General features: G+C 37.4%; 1 protein-coding gene and 1 pseudogene across 2 annotated transcripts in view; one reads left to right on the top strand and one right to left on the bottom strand.

Annotated features, from left to right (window-relative positions):
- LOC103567316 (histone-arginine methyltransferase CARM1-like) overlaps positions 1-16,357 on the top strand; it is a 255,692-nt gene that overhangs the window by 101,628 nt on the left and 137,707 nt on the right. The gene's annotated exons all lie outside the window — the stretch shown is intronic.
- Positions 5,473-6,352, bottom strand: LOC139078560 (small ribosomal subunit protein uS2-like; annotated as a pseudogene).

The raw sequence follows: 16,357 nt of genomic DNA, 5'->3' as shown, positions 1-16,357 counted from the left end.
CTTGTATCTAAACTGACTCTGGAGTAAGCCAGAACTAGGAACTTGTTTTATCACACATCTATCCATCATTTTATTCATCCATCAGTTCATCTTATTTTTATGATGCATTTCAGAGTAAATTATAATAACCAGCACATTTCACTGCCGTATACTTCAACCTGCATTTCATTAACTAGAATTCAAAATTTATGTTTCTCATTTTTTTTCTATTGAGGTTAAATTTGCATACATTGAAGTGCACAAATCTTAATACCATCATTCCTAAAAGTTACCTCATACCTTTTCCCAATCGCTTCTTACTCCTGTCCTTCCAGAGATAATCATTGTTCTGGTTTTTATCCCACCATAGGTTAGCTTTGTCTTTTCTAGAACTTCCTATAAATATAATCATTTAGTATACACTCTCTTTGATAAGGTCACTCAGCATGTTATGAGATTCATCCACATTGTTGCAAGTATTTCTTTGTTCATTTATTTGTGACTAAGTAATAGTCACAATTTGTTTATCCATTCTCATTGTGATGGACACTGAGACTGTCTCCAGGTTTTGGCTATGATGAATGAGGCTGCTGTAAATATTCTCATACCAATCTTTTTGTATATATATATTTCATTTCTCTTGGATCAATAGGAGTAAAGTTTCTGGGTCTTAGAGTAAATGTATGCTTAGTTTTATAATAAATAGCCAAAATTTTTTCTAAAGTGGTTGTACCATTTTACACTCCCACCAATAACGGATGAGAGTTCTGGTTGCTCCACACCTGTGCTAACGTTTGATCTTTCAGTCTTTTTCATTTTTTCCCTTCTGATGGATGTGTAGCTGTATCTTGTTGTAGTTTAATTTACATTTTCCTGATACTTAGTTATCTTAAGCACTTTTTCATGTGCTTATGAATTCAAATTGTTTGCCTCCTACTAATTGGTTGTTTATCTATGGAGTTGTTGTTTTTTATATATCCAGGCTACCAGGCATTTAACAGATATGTAATTTATGGATGTTATTTCCTAGTTTGTAGCTTGCCTATTCATTTGCATAATGATGTCTTATGTTGAGCAGAAGTTCTAAAATTTGATGAAGTCCAGTTTTTCATATTTTCTTTTTTGTGTATTGCATTCTGTGTCCTAAGAACACTTTGCCTACCCTCAAATACTGAATGATTTCTCCTATATTTTCTTCTAGAAGTTTTATAGCTTCAGCTTTTATATTTTAGGTATGCAATCTATCTTAATTATTTTTATAGGGTGTGAAGCATGGGGCCAAAGATTATTCTTACACCATATGGATCTCCATTTATTCTAGCACTGTTTGTCAAAAAGACTTTTGCAAGTCAAATGACTGTACACACACTTGGTCTATTTTGGAGCTCTCTGTTCTGTTCCATTGATTATCCATATGCCAGTGTCACATTGTCTGGATTACCTCTAAAGTAACACTTGAAGTCAGAGTTTAAGTCCTTCAACTTTGTTCTTCTTTGTCAAGATTGTTCTGGATATTCTTGCTTCTTTGCATTTCCGTATACATTTTATAATTAAGTTGTCAATTTCTGCAAAAGTGCTTGGTCCAATCTGATTGAGATTGGTCAATTGGGTGAGAATTGTCATTTTAACACTATTAAGTCTTTCAATCATTGGTGAGCTGAAGACAGCTCATACTAAATCACAAGACAAGATTATTAAATTTTCAGGCATTTGATGGCTTGAAATTGGCTAGGGTGGGAGAATTTACACCACAGAAATTGGCAACCTCCGCAAACAGGGGCCCTTTTTGTTTTGTGGGTGGAGTCAGTTGTTAAATGTTTACCAGAATGCCATTGCTTGCTTCCAGTCCAAGAATATGGTATTTCTCTCCATTTATTTAGGTCTTTAATTTTTCCCCAGAAGGGGAATGTTTTGTAGTTTTCAGTGTAGAGGTCATACACAACTTTTGACAAGTTTATCCCTAAATATTTTATGTTTTAGAATCTATTACAAATAAAATTTTGGAAACTCACAACTGTTTGCTGCTGGTATATAGTAAATTAATTTTTAATGTTAATCTTGGCTACTACAACCTTTTATATTCCCTTACTAATTCTAGTAGTTATATTTTAGATTCCTTAGAATCTTCTACATTTAAAAAAACTTCGTTATCTGCAAATAGAGACAGCTTTAATTCTTTTCTGATCTTTATGCCTTTTATAATTTTTATCAACTTTTTGAAATTCTTCTTACCTCCAGTACAATGTTGAATAGACCTGGGAGAGCACTTGTCTTTGACATTCTCCCGATTGTAGGGGAAAAATCTAGTATGTTACCATTAAGTATAATGTTTGCCATATGTTTTCTGTTGCTGCCCTTTATCAGCTTGGGGAAGTTCCCTTCTATCTTTAGCTTGCTGGAAATTTTTATCATAATTAGGCATTAGATTTTGTCAAATATTTTTCTGGATCTATTGAGATTATCATATTCTGCAAATTTGGTGAATTACTTGGAATGAAATAGTTTGTATATAATTGGTATTATTTCTCCATAAAATTTTTGATAGACTTCACCTGTGAAGTCACTGGGGCTTGAGGTTTTATTAATGGGAATAAAAGTTATTTAATAAATATTGGACTCCAGATTTTCGTCTTGTGTTAATTTGATATTTTATAGTTTTTCATGGAATTGTTCCATTTCATCTAAGATGTCAGATTTACTGGCAAATTTGCTTATAATTTGCATGTTATCCTTTTAATTTTGTAATATCTATAGCAATTTCTCCTATTCCTTTCTAGATACTGGTTATTAATATCTTACCTTCTTTTTGATCAGCCTAGCTTAGAGGTTTATCAGTTTTATCAGTCTTTTCAATAAATTAGCTTTTGGTTGTATTATTTTCTCTGTTGTTTGCCTATTTTCTATTTCATTGATTTCTGCTCTTATCTTTATAATTTTCTTTCTTCTGCCTTCTTTGAGTTTACTTTGCCCTTTTGTTCTAGCTTCTGATAGTGGAACTTTAACTCATTAATTTTACCCTTTTATTCTTTTCTACTATGATTTCTTAAAGTCACTAATCTTCCACTATGACTTTACTTATATAACCAAGCTTTGATATGTTGCATCTTCATTATTATTCAGTTCAAAGTGCATTCTAATTTCTCTCCTATTACTTCTTTGATGCCTGAGATATTTTAATTTCCACGTATTTGGGAATTTTGCAGATATCTTTCTGTTATTGGAGCTGGACATTGTAAATGTTGTGCGGTTGAGTGTCTGGATTTTGTTGCCTTCCTTTAAGGAGTATTGAGGTCTGTTCAGACAGGCAGATTAGCTAATGGTAGGTCAACTGGATTCTTCTGAGACTTGTTTTTAGCTTTGCCTTGGCTGGCATAGAGAGGTCTTTACTCTAGGTCTAGTTTAGATGTGCTCCTAAGGTGTGACCATTCTGTGGTTTCTACTATATGCCTCAACTATTCAACACGGTCTCTTCACTCTGGCTGTTTCTGAACTATAAACTCTCCCCACCCTGTGTTATCTCTGGGAATTGTTCAGCTTAGAGCTCCCTAGTAGTTATTCTTTTCCTGTAGTTGTTTTTGTCCATCGTGTGGAAATCTGCCCTACACGTGTGCTGCTTAGGATTTATTCAGCTGGAAGCTCAAGGGGAGCCCTTGGCAGACTTTTTTAAAGCTATTTCTTCATACAGGAAGACTTTTTTCTCTAGTAATCTACTTTAGAAATTCTAGCAGCTTCAGCTTTCCTGAATGCCAATCTCTAATACCTTCAACTCAGCAAGACCACTTTGTTCTGTTTTACTTCCCACGCCACGTGATGACGTGTGGCTGGTGGCTTCTAGTTAGAAAGCCAGGGTCATCACAGTACTGTCCTCATTTGTTTACCTTCTTTCAGGGTTCACAGTTTTGCATTGCCTGGTCTCCAGTGTCTGACAACTACTGTTTCAGGTATTTTTCCAGTTTTGTTGTTTTAGTGGAAGGAAAGGATGGTACCAGTTAATCTGTTATGATTATGAGCAACAGTCCTCCCTATTTCTTTCAGGAGAAAGAAATTCACAGACTCAGAACGCTTCAGATGTCTTGGGTGGTAGCAATGGGTGAGCATGAAAAGCCAGAAGCAATCAACATTCCCATTTCTTCTGTATTGTTACTTTGATATATGTCCCAGCTCATTTCATTCAATTGTTGTACAACCCCTAAATCAGAACCTTCTATCCTGCAAGCCAGGCAAAACAAGTTTCAACTCATTAAAATATTTGCAAACATTTCCTTCCTTTCGATGGTAGATCTGTCTTTTTGACTTTGATATTCCTATAGTGTATGTAAATGACATATTTCTGGTCTTCAAGAATCTTCCTATGATTTTAAAGGGTACCCCCCCAAATGCTGGCCACAGACACAAAGGGTTACAATTACAGAACATATTTCAAAGCCAGTTGTTTTTGCCAATAACTGTGAAGGGTGAGATTTTATCCGATTTGCAAGCTAACAAGTTAGTTTACCACTGTTTCATGAATGCTGACAGGAGACACAAGACTCCTGGCTCAGAGATAAAAGACTTTATGTCTCAGAGAAAGCACAGTAGCCAAAGTGTCAGCATGTTGTCAGTTCTTGGAGCCCCAGTTGCCACTGGCAGATGCAGAGGATCAGATGGGTGCCTGCACATGTAGCAGGATCCATTACAGGAGAGGAACAGTAAGCTTGGAGAACCCACTATTTTATAGCAAGTAGTAAGCAAGCCAGCTCTTTGTTCCAGAAGAAGGTATTACTTCATACCTCAAGGTTGCTTGCTGCATACACAACCTTGAGAAGTACCCCAGGCAAAGAGTAGTAAAGGCCTTGCATTCTTGGCATACCCACTAAGACATGTATGAAGTGCCTCAGTCATTCAAGATATCCCCAAAACTGTAGACAGACAACACTGAATGAAGAGAATACCAACCTCTCAGTACTTTTCATTTGTTAGAGGGGACCAGACATTCTTTAGACAGAAATAATTCAAATAAGCCTGAGGCAGAAATGAAACCTGATATCCAGAGAGCAATGAAGCAGAAATAATTTAGAAACATACTCAGTAAGTGCAAAATGACTACCTTAGCACAGTTAGACTCACCCCAGAAGCCAAGGAAGACTGGTTGGGTCCTGAAGGGCTTATAAACTGAACCTCTCAGGTAATGCAACTTCGAAGCTCCAGTTGGTAAGTCTGTCAGAGCATCTTGGTGGGACCTCCATGTTAAAAGTCAAACAAAAAAACTTAAAATTTTTGGAGTACTGAGTGGAGTTTTGTCTGCAACAATAAAACATAGATGCAGGAGTCCTGCTTTCATAACAACGGGCTCCCAGAGAAGGAGAGAAGGCTATATTTGTAGGTCAAATATGACAGCCTGCAGGTCTGTTTGGATTACAGTTGAGTCCGATTTTTTTTTTGACACAACTTTTAGAAACTATTTCATGTCAACTTTATTTCCATTTCCTGTTTAAGAGTCTGTGGAAGAACAGCTCAAGACCACTGAGTGGTTGTTCCTACCCAATCAGTGGCCTGGGCAGTGGGAGCTGCAGATCGGTCTTCAATGGCAGACTGGCGCTCCAGTCTTCAGTAGGGAACTGCTGAATAGGCATGAGGGCACTTGCATGCATTCACAGCAGCCTGTGACCTGGGCTTGAGTACCAGTAAATCTGGGAGCTGGAGCACTCCATTCACCCTGAAATTCCTCCTTGATCACAGTGTTTTCAGCAGTGGCTTGCTCTTCCTATTCAATCTCTTCAAGATCTTTGTAGAAGTAGAGATCAAGCATACCCTCCCATGGGTGTTCATGAAGGATGGTGCCACACATGTGTAGAAGGTCCCGGGCCAGCACCCACCACATCAGACCCACTGAGTGAGCTCCCTTATTGTTGCACAGGATGGCAGTGTCCACATAGCACAGGGGAGAGTCTGTGTTACATAGAGCAATGGCAGGCAGGTTAACATAAGACACCTCTGTGAGAGGCTGGTGGTCAGCCCTTGGATCAATAACCACCAGAAGTCATGGCTCCTGGAAGGCTGCCTGGATCTGGTTAGTAAAGATTCCAGGAATGAAATGACCAGTGATAGAAGTGGCTGTAATAGTAGCAGTGAACTTCAGCACATGTCACTGGCCAGTATTCCTGGAGGATGTGACACTGACATCAGCTGGGCCTTAGATAGCAACAATTGCACGAGCTGCCAGCTGAAGCTTCTCCCAGACTCTCTTCAGATTTATGATGTAGATGCCGTCACTTTTCCTTTTGTAGATATACTATTCCATTTAGAAGTCAATATTGGTGCCACATAAGTGGGTTCCTGCTGCAAGGAATTTGAGGCCATTCTCCATTTACAGGATGACAAGGGCTCCAGACATTGTGAAAACTGTCCTTTAAGTTATGACAGGAACCCAGAATGACGCCACTGTCTGGACCCCTCTCTGGGTAGCGCAGAAAGGCTGTCAGTTTTAGTAAAGACAAGAAATTCCTGTCTTTGATAACGAAAATCAGGATTTGGTTTATTTCAGGCTGTGAAAGTTTTAGAATGTTTTTTTGTAGTTTATGGCTTTTCAGGAATGTAAGTCTTTAAGAAATGGAAGAGTTTTCTGGGCTATGTAATGGAACATAACTAGGCTAAGAACAAAATGTCATTTTCACTTTTATGCTGTAAACATTTAACCTATTGTCTCATCTAGTACTCTCATTATCTACTTGAGGGAGGATTTAATTGGATCGTTTACTGACCAGGAAACTGAGATTCAGAGAAAATCAGTCACTTTCTCAAGATAATGTGACTAATAATTAACTGACCAAGGAGTCGAATCCAGAGCTGCCTGACTCCAAAGCCCATGTCCTCTTCCCACACATCCTCCCTGTTGACACGTGTTTAGTTTCAAGAAAGAAATAAGCCAGTGAAAGAATAAGGAGCAACTGTGCAGGAAGAAGACTAAATGGAAAACCTTTCTGCCAATGTCTGCATACTTTGAACACTTAATGCTCAAGAAAACCATACTCGTAAACTCCACATAGAATGTGTGTTTTCTTGAAGTCATGTTTCCAGTGTAGGGTACTGTTCAGAGTTGGTACCAAAAGTCAGAGCAGGCCTGAGAACTTTATGTTTTAGGGGCTCCCAAAATTGAGGGTGCCTTGATTTTCTGGACAAAAACTTATTTGAGTCTTTATTCTTTTTAAAGATTGGCACCTGAGCTAAAAACTGTGGCCAATCTTTTTTTTTTTTTTTTCTGCTTTATCTCCCCAAATCCCCCCTGGTACATAGTTGTATATCTTAGTTGCAGGTCCTTCTGGTTGTGGCATATGGGACACCGCCTCAACGTGGCCTGACGAGCGGTGCCATGTCCACACCCAGGATCTGAACCCTGGGCCGCTGTGGCGGAGCACGAGAACTTAACCACTCGGCCACAGGGCCAGCCCCTATTTGAGTCTTTAAATTGCAGTGAAATGGAAATCTTGAGATTCCAATAGACAAGCTCCAAACGGATTGGGATGCGTTTTACTCCCCAATACATCCGGTGGCTAAATAGTTTCCCTGAACTACCTACACTGCTTCTGGAGCTCTACCTGAAGGATAGAACCCAGGCCCAGAACCACGTGGCTCACTTAGTGTTTGGGGCCAATGGGAGGAGTCTGTCCCTGACCTTGCACCAAGGCCTCTGTAAGTAATATCAGATGACTTGTCTGACAAAGAGAGAGAGAGAATCAACCCTTTTCATTACATTCCCTGAGACAGAGATTCTGGGCTCAGTAATGAAATTTCGATTCAGTTTGCTTTTGCCTAATTTAGAGTACAAATGACTAAGGTTCCTCTTAATCTGTTTATAACAATCAAAAAAGCAGGAGAGTTTCTAAAAAAGGATCCCACAGGTAGGACTAATATCCAGTATCATGAATTCATCGTCAGTTCATTGTGTAACCTATATTTCAGGAATATAGTGTGAACACTGGCTATAATCTGTTAGTCCCATTTATTCTGTAAGAAGGAAAAATAATTGATACCAGGAGTTTCAGGCTTTACTTGAGAATTTTCCCAAGGATGTCTCATAAGACCTTCCTCTTCTGGAGGCCATGTATCTCTTGATCTCTGCTAAGAGGGAAGCCCAGCACCAAGTGGATTGCAAATGTAGATGTTTGCAAATTGATGATCCTTCTTGGTTTAATTTAATAATAGTTTTCAAAATCAATGAATGTCCCTGGGGAGTGGCTTGCCTGTCTGATTTTCCTGGCCCTGGAACCTGAACAAGCCAGGCAGCTGGTCTCTCCTCCTGGATCTGCCAGGGCAGGTTGTGGTGTGAAGGACCGGAGTTCACAGCTGCAGGAAGGTAGTGGCAAGTGAGGAACAAGCTAGCTGTGACTTGGAGGGTCCCAGATGGCCCAAATCCCAGGTGGTAGTGGGATCTTGATTGTCATTTGTCAGCCCAGATGTTGACAGAAAGCTGTCTGCTTGTGTCACTGCCCATCAGACACAATTGCTGAATTTTTGAGATGCGCTCTGCCTTTCTGGAGTAAGAGGATGTGGCATTTGAAATGTGAGGCTGCTATTTTGCAATTTAGAAGTGAGTGAGCAGCTGCCAATTATCTGTGACTTGGGTAAGAAAGAAAATCCAACTTTATTAGGGAGTTGACCTGGGTTGGTAATTAGGTGGCACCACTAGGAAAGAAATAATCAAATATTTAAATATGTCTATGTGAGGAATCTTTTTCCCCTCCTTCCATTCCTCTTTCAGATTTGTGACTTGGTGATCTCCAAGCTGGATTAGGTTACATGTAGATAATCTCCAGTAATCTCAGAGACCACTGTGAAACCCAATACATTTAAATTCATTGTACTTTTGAAGCAGTGGGGACATTTAATAATGACAGATATCAACAGAGAAAAAGCATTTTAATTAAATGGATTTAAGGCAATATCTACGAAGCAGTGACTATGTACCAAATATGTGCAAGGTTTACATCTCATTCATTCATTTAACAAATATTTGAGAGTCTGTTATATGTCAAGCACTTATTTATGGGCTGAAGATACAGTGCTGAATAAATAGAAGTCCTTACAATTATATAGCCGACATTTTAAGAGAAGGACATAAACAATAAATAGATGAACATATATAGTGAGTTGTGTGTGATAAGTGCGGAAAAAAATAAAGGAAAGAGGGAAAGAGGCAGAAAATGGCTGGGGAGGAATTGTGTGTACCATTTGTAGGTTCTTTTGGGGGGAAAGTCTTACTGATAAGATTACATTTGAGGGGAGAACTGCAGTGGACAAGCGGAGGAGCTGTGTGTGTGTGTCTGGGCTAAGGGGGGTCCAGGCATTGGAACAGAACTATGAAGACCCTGAGGCAGGATGTGGCACTAGGAACAGAGGGCCTAGAGAAACGAGGGAGGAGAGTGGTGAGATCAGAGAACCAGAGGCCAGATCGGGGAGACATTGGAGGCCATGGTGAGGATCTTGGTTTTATTCTGAGGGAGATGCACAGCATCTTAGGGCTTGAAGCAGAAGGCCAGCACTGTCTGAGCATTATGTAATTTTTACATAGTTTCTAAAGGTATGTTTTTATACTTTCTCTCATTGTAATTATCTCAGCAGCCCTGTGAGGTTGGTATATTATAATTGTTTATTCCCATTTTAAGCAAAGACACTAAGGCTCATAGATATAAAGGAAATTGCCCAAGCAATAAAAAGAAAATGCAAGGCTCCTGTTCTTTCAACTGCTTTCAGATGGCCCCTTCACTCTTGATTAGCAGACATTTAATCTTAAGAAAACTCACATCTTTAATTGGGATGATATCACAAACATGGGAAAGCCAACTTTTATCAGTATTTCACTAATTGAAAAAAAAAAGACACGGGTGGACTTTATTCTGGCAGCTTTTGAATCATGGGAAAGTTTCTCCACCCTTTTTATTTTGAAAAAACCTCCAACTTACAGAGAAGTTGCTTAATCATAACAGAGAACTTCTGAATATCCTTTAAACAGATTTATTGATTTCTAATATTTTGTTACATTTGATTTATCTATTTATCTGTATATGTGTATGCATATATATAAACATATTATCATTTTTTCTGAACTATTTGAGAGTAATTTGCATATGTTGTGCTCCTTTACTTTTTTTTTTTTAAGATTGGCACATGAGCTAACATCGGTTGCCAATCTTCTTTTCTTTCTTCTTGTTTTTCCCTCTTCTTCTCCTCCCCAAAGCCCCCCAGTACATAGCTGTATATTCTAGATGTAGATCCTTTTGGTTGTGGCATGTGGGATGTTGCCTCAGCATGGCCTGATGAGCAGTGTCATGTCTGCGCCCAGGATCCGAAGTGGAGAAACCCTGGGCCACCAAAGCCGAGCGCGTGAACGTAACCACTCGGCCATGTCGCCGGCCCCTCGTTGACTCTTTAGCACTTCACCAGATATAGTCCATGAACAAGAATACTGTCTTATGTAACCACAATAGAATTACCAAATTCAGGAACTTAACATCCATATGATATGTATATTTAATCTACAGTGTATAGTCTAATTTCATAAATTGTCCCAATAATGTCCTTTATAGCGTTTTTTTCTCTCTCCCGTACTGGATCTGGCCCAGGATCGTGTGTTGTGTTTAGTTGTCATGTTTTTTTAGTCTCCCTTAATTTGGAACAGTTCCTTACCCTTTTCCTTTCTTTCATGACACTGAGATATTTGGAGACTAGGAACCGGTTATTTTAACAGAATATCCCCCGATTTGTTTTTTTCAGATGTTTCCTCGTGAAATGATTCAGGTTATGCATCCCCAGTCAGAAAATCACCAAAGTGACATTGTGTCTTTCCAGGATATTACAGTAGGGAGCCCTGAGATCTATCTCCCCCTCATTGGTAATGCTAATTTTAATTACCGGGTCAAGCTGTTTTCCAGTTTCTCCCCTGTAAAGTCGCTATGCTTTCCGTGTTAGATGTAACTAATAAGTTGTCTGTTTGAAGGCACTTTGAATTCCTCATCAAACAGGCTAGATTTGGTATCCATTTATTATCCATTGCTTTGGAAAGACAGTTGGGTTTTTTGTATATTAGCCTTTTATCCTGCAGTCTTGCTAGGTCACTTAGTTCTTGTAGTTTTGTTTTTTTTTTTTTTTTTGTGGATTCTTAGGATTTTCTACATAAGTGATGATATTATGTTGTCTGTGGTTAGAGACCATTTTATTTCTTCCTTTCCTATCCATATGCCCTTTATTTGTTTTTTCCCTTGTCTTATTGCACCATCTAGGACCTCTAGGACAAGGTTGTATAGAAAAAATGAGAGTGGACATCTGTGTCTTGTTCATGATCTTGGGGAAAGCATTCAGTTTTCACCAGGTTAACTCTAGATTTTTTGTAGATGTCCTTTATCAAGTTGAGGATAGTCCTTTCTAGTTCCAATTTGCTGATAGTTTCTATCTTGAATTGTTTCATGAAATGCTGTTTCTAAATCTATGGAGTTGATTGAATCATTTTTATTTTTAGTCTGTTAATATGGTGAATTAAATTTATTGATTTTTGAGTGTTAAAACAACTTTGAATTTCTGAGTTAAACCTCATTGTCATGAGATACAATCCTTTTTATATATTGCTAAGTTAGATTTGCTGGAATTGATAAGTAATTTTTATGTCTATGTTGATTATGTATTGTTTTAAAGTTTTCTTTTTTTATTGAGATATAATTGATATATAACATTATATGTTTCAGATGCACAACATAATGATTCAATGTTTGTATACAGTCATGCACCACATAACAACATTTTAGTCAATGACAGCCTGTGTATATGACAATGGTCCCATAACCTTAGTATCATAAAGCCTAAGTGTGTAGTAGGCTATACCATCTACGTTTGTGTAAGTATACTCTATGGTGTTTGCATAATGATGAAATTGTCTAATGACACATTTCTCAGAATGTATCTAGATCATTAATCAGTGCATGACGGTATATTGCAAAATGTTCACCACAATAAGTCTAGTTAACATTTGTCACCACCCATAGTTACAGTTATCTTTTTCTTGTGGTGAGAACTTTTAAGATCTACTCTCTTAGCAATATTCAAATATACAATATGGTATTATTAAGTGTAGTCACCATGCTGTACATTGCATCTCCAGGACTTATTTATTTTATAACTGGAAGTTTTACCTTTTGACCACTTTCACCCATTTTACCCACCCTCCATCCCCTGCTTCTGGGCAACCAACAATCTATTTTCTGTATCTATGAGTTCGAGTTTAATTTTTCTTGTTTTTTTTTTTTGTTTTAGATTCCACATATAAGAGAGATCATACAGTATTTGTCTTTCGTGGTCTGATTTATTTCACTTAGCGTAATACCCTCAGAAACCATCCATGTTGTCACAAATCGCAAGATTTCCTTCTTTTTTATGGCTGAGTAATATTTCATTGTATGTACATACCACATTTGCTTTACTTATTCATCCATTGGTGGATGCTTAGGTGGCTTCCAGGTCTTGGCTATTTTAAATAATACTACAATGAACATGGGGTTACATATGTCTTTTCAAGTTAGTGTTTTCATTTCTTTCAGATAAATACCCAGAATTGGAATTGCTGGTAGTTCTATTTATAACATTTTGAGAAACCTTCAAGCTGTTTTCCATAGTGGCTGTACCAATTTACATTCCCACCCACAGACCCCAAGTGTTCCCTTTTCTCCACATCCTCACCAACACTTGTTGCTTCTTGTCTTTTTGATAATAGACACTCTAACAGATGTGAGGTAATATCTCATCGTGATTTTGATTGGCATTTCTCTGATGATTAGTGATATTGAGCATCTTTTCATGTACCTGTTGGCCACCTTATGTCTTCTTTGGAAAAATGTCTATTCAGACCCTCTGCCCATTTTTTTAATTGAATTGTTTGTTTCTTTGCTATTGAGTTGTATGAGTTCTTTGTATATTTTAGATATTAACCCTAATCATATATATGATTGGCAAATATTTTCTCACATTCGTTAGGTTGCCTCTTCATTTTGTTGACAGCTTCTTTTGTTGTACAGAAGCTTTTTAGTTTGATATAGTCCCTCTTGTTTATTTTTGCTTTTATTGCCTTTGCTTTTGGTATCAAATCCAAAAAATCATCCCTAAGACCAATGTCAAGGAGCTTACTGCCGATGTTTTCTTCTAGGAGTTTTATAGTTTCAGGTCTTACATTCAAGTCTTTAATCCATTTTCAGTTAATTTTTGTGTGTGGTGTAAGAAAGTAGTCCAGTTACATTCTTTTGCATGTGACTGTCCAGTTTTCCCAACACCATTTATTGAAAAAGTTGTCCTTTCCCCATTGTATATGCTTGATTCCCTTGTTGTAAATTAGTTGACCATATATGTGTGGGTTGATTTCTGGGCTGCCTGTTCTGTTCCTGCTTTGTAGTTTTCTTAATGTCTTTGTCTGGTTTGAGTATCAGAGTGATACTGTTGTTATAAAATGCTATAAAATGAGTTGGGGCAGGTTCTCTAATCTTCTATTTTTGTGAACTGTTTGTACAGAATTTGGCATCATTTCTTCCTCAAATCTTCGTTAGAATTAACAACTAAAGCCAAATGGGCCTTGAGTTTTCTTTGTGAGAAGATTTTTAACTACAAAGTCAATTTATTTAATACATGTAAGTCTGTTTAATATATCTACTATACGTTGAGTGAACTTTATTTATGTCTGTCATGGAATTTTTCCATTTCATTCAGGTTGTTAAATTGGTTGCCATTAAATTGTCCAGAATATTCTTTTATGTTGGTATGATCTGTAATGATGCTCCTTCTCTCATTTCTAATATTGGTAATAGGTCTTTTTTTTTCTTAATTAGTCTAGCTAGAGGCTTATCAACTTTATTGATCTTTTCAATGAAACAGCTTTTCGTTTCACTCCTTTTTCTCTATGTCATCCATTTTCTGTTGTATTGATTCTTGCTCTTGTCTGTGTTATTTTATTCATTTGATTCTCTGATTACTCCTCCCTCTCTACATTCTTAAGGTAGAGGCTTAGATCATTAATTTCAGTCCTTTCATGTTTTTCTAATATATGCAAATAGTACTATACACTTTTTTCTACACAATGCTCTAGCTGCATCCCAAAAATTTTGGTATTTCTCTTCCTTGGCATATAGTTCAAAATAATTTGTATTGTTATTTCTTCTTTGGCCTATGGATTTCTTTGCTGATCCATGGATTATTTGGAAGTATATTGTTTAATTTCTAAACATTTGGAGAGTTTCCATATATCTTTATGTATTCTAGTTGAATTCTTTGAGTTCTGAGAACATGGTTTGTATATCAGTAGTTTCAAATTTGTTGGAGTTTGTTTTATGGCTCACAGTATGGTCTATCTTGGTGAATGTTCCATGTGCTCTTGAAAAGAATATGTGCTCTGTTTTTCTTGCATGGAGTATTCTCTGAATACCAGTCAGGTCAAGTTTATTTATCCTTAGCGATTCTTGGCCTACTTGTCCTATCAATTATGGAGAGAGGAGAGTTGAAATTACCAACTATAACTGGATTTGTCTACATTATAGCTGCTTATGTTGCTTTGCTATATGAAAGTTGATATTCTATTGAGTGTATGTGAGGTTATGCTTCAGATAATGACTCAAGAAAGCTAAGGTAAAAACTACAAGTTTCTAGGGGTGAGCTGTTTTTCGATTTTTTCCTCTTATGAGAAAAACTCATACTTCATTTAAACCCAGCTGGAGCATGGCTGCTCCATGCTTCCCTGCTCTCAGTATTTATTATAGTAACTATATTCTCTGGTCCCTGTTTCCTGCTGAACATGTGCACAAAATATCTGAATACTACTGAAATATTTATGGATGAAATGACATTATGTCTGGGATTTGCTTTAAAATGTCCAGCCAAGAAAACAAAAGATACTGGCAGCAGAAATGAATTGAGGTTGACAAAATCCTAGTAAATTTTGAATCTTGATGATAAAAATCTTTATATTAATCTATGCACTTCATGTACATTTTAAAATCTTCATAATAAAAGTGAAAAATACCATAGATGGAAAAGTCCATAAAAATAAAATTTGGGGTATCAGGAGGTACAAACATTCTCCAGAAAACAAATCTCATTTACCTACAAGTTGATGTGTCTCCTGGCTGTCTGAGATGTATTATGAAGAGTTTTGGAGCTGCATCGAAATGCCCTCTTACAATTGCAATGAGAATGGCAGGAAGCTGGAGCGGCTGAGCAATAGAACTTGAGAATCTTTATAACCTGGGTTTTACCGCATTTGGCCAAAGCAGGACATGTTTATTTAATAAGAGGACAATCATCTTTCAGCATTACTATTTGCATTTTCTCCCTCCCCTCATTCTTCTTTAAAGTACTTTCAAATACTTTGGCTCTCTTGGGAATGTCAAAGGGACTTATGTCGTATTATAAGTTAACAAAGAAAATGTTTAAATATTTTGTAAAATTTTTAAATTTACTTATTCATTAAAAAATTGTCAGCACACTGTGTTGATGATGATCTGGGGAAATAGGCATTATCATATCCTGTGGAGTGTAAATTGTCACAGCCTCTATAGAGGGTAATTTGTCAGTATATTTCAAAATTAAAATGGACCCATCTTTTGTCTCACTTCTAGGAATTTAACCTACAAATATGCTTATAAATGGGGAAAATGAAATTTAAGAAAATATCAAGTCATTGTTTGTAATAGCAAAATACTGAAAACTCCCAAAACGCCCATCATTAGGCTATTGATGATTTGGCTTTCCTGGGAATTTCATTAAATGATCTGAGTTCAGAGCAGATCGTTAAAAGAACAGGGCAGATCACAAGGGTGAGGGTAAGATCACCATGATCTTATGTTCCCTGTGGTCGAAGGAAAACACCTGCTTTTTGTAACAGGCCGACCGAATCCTGGACCAGTCTAGGGGTGGCAGGGGCAAAACTCAGGAAAATGCGGTTGAGGGGGAGAAGGAAGTAAAAACAGGGGAGACATTTGAGTGGTGGTGACATCAAGGAGGAAATGAGAGTTTCTGTGGCTTCTAGAACTTTCTTGGCCAAATAGAACGGATCCTGGGAGGCTATTCTTTGTAGGCCTAAAACTGTTTCTCCCATTAGTGATCAATGTTACCTAACCAGAGCTCTTAAGAGACATGATCCCTCTGTTTTCATGTTCTCAATTCAATATTCATTTATTCCTGTTTCTCTTTCTTCCTTCATCTCTTTTCCTTTGTTTATACTACAAATGTTTTTAAGCACCTTTGTGAGCTTGCCGTATTATAGATCCCTGCTCTCGTGATGAGACCATCTCCTGAACGTAACTTCTGCCCAAGCAGCCGCTTCACAGAACCCCTCTCAACTAGAATAATTTTCAGTTTGCTCGGATTCCATTTG

The sequence above is a fragment of the Equus przewalskii genome, chromosome 22, assembly GCF_037783145.1.
Source record: "Equus przewalskii isolate Varuska chromosome 22, EquPr2, whole genome shotgun sequence".
NCBI classification, from domain to species: domain Eukaryota; kingdom Metazoa; phylum Chordata; class Mammalia; order Perissodactyla; family Equidae; genus Equus; species Equus przewalskii.
Note: the sequence above shows the minus strand (reverse complement) of the source record. Positions and strands in the feature narration are given on the sequence as shown.